This window comes from Ipomoea triloba, chromosome 9 (assembly GCF_003576645.1).
Source record: "Ipomoea triloba cultivar NCNSP0323 chromosome 9, ASM357664v1".
In the NCBI taxonomy this organism is placed as follows: Eukaryota; Viridiplantae; Streptophyta; class Magnoliopsida; order Solanales; family Convolvulaceae; genus Ipomoea; species Ipomoea triloba.
This window is the reverse complement of record NC_044924.1, coordinates 16,104,958-16,106,260: the sequence shown is the minus strand read 5'-3', so window position 1 is coordinate 16,106,260 and position 1,303 is coordinate 16,104,958. Positions and strand designations below refer to the sequence as shown.

The following is a 1,303-nucleotide window of genomic DNA, read 5'->3' as shown; positions in this document are numbered from 1 at the left end:
TTTTTTTTTTTTTTTTTTTTTTTTCTGGGTGGCGAGGGAAACCTACAGTCACCGCTATCTAAGGGTGTGCACTGGGTAAATCCCGACTTGTAACCTTGACCAGCAAAGGACCACAAGGAACCTGATCCAACAAAGGATCACAAGGAACCTTAGCCAGTAAAGGACCACAAGGAGGTAAACTAGCTTAGGTTGTTCATAGCTGACTCATTGAAAACTAAGAGGGCTGGGATTCAAACTTGTGACCGTGTGGTTATAAGTTTGTATCCTTAGCCATTTTGACTAGGTTACCCATGTGTAGCTTTTTCGTAGTACTCTTGCTGGATTTTTCTGTTCCTTTTATATGGTTGTTGATTTTGATGCTTTCATGCTTCTTCACCACTATCAAGTTGTTTAACTTTCTTGACTAGCCGAGGTACTGACGGAGCTTACTTTGGGACCACATTTCCTCACCTCTTTTTAATGGCTTATGGACACCTGAAGCCACAAAAGACATCTCAGAGCTATGTTCCGAGGGTATTTGGGTTCAAGATTCATTAGTCTCGAGAATGAAATGCAGAATGGCAGTGTGTAGAACTGTCTTGTTTGTGTCAAGAGTGTTCTCTTCTACCTGGCTTCCTCAATGTACAAGTTCTTACAAGTCAGGTACAACATGTAGAAATTACTCTTTTTCATGTTACTATACCTCTGAAATATTTTATGCCTCGAGAAATTTAGAAGAGCATTGTCAGTTCATTTCTTTATATGACTGATCTCGGACTAGAGATGGCAATTATACCCGCACCCTATGGGTTCCCCGCATCCCGCCCCTACGGGTTTTAAAATACCCGCACAATTTGGGTAATGGGTGCGGGGATGGGGGGAATTTTATAAGCCCGTGCGGGTATGGGGGCGGGTGCGGGGGAAGGTATCCCCGCCCCGCACCCGCACCCACACTTTTATATATATACACACACACACACACACACACACACACACACACACACACTTGTATTATTAGTATTCATTTATTATATAAGTTTATGTATCTTTTATAATAAAAAATGCATAATGGATTAAACTTCTTTATGAGCTAGTGCCTCAAGGATTAAATTGAATTAACATCTCATCGTCATTTTTTTTGTTTATGAAAATTGAAAAGGAACAATATAAATAATATAATGAGCAAACACATAATACAACTTATACTACCAACACAATTTTAGTTTCAACACATAATACAACTTATACTACCAACACAATTTTAGTTTCAACTTTCAATTAAAGACTAACATCATTGGCTCTTATTAAATTTTAGAGTTATGTT

General features: G+C 38.7%; 1 pseudogene; it reads left to right on the top strand.

The window, feature by feature from the left end:
* LOC116028953 overlaps positions 1–730 on the top strand; it is a 3,359-nt pseudogene extending 2,629 nt beyond the window's left edge.
* Positions 731–1,303: the final 573 nt, after the last annotated feature.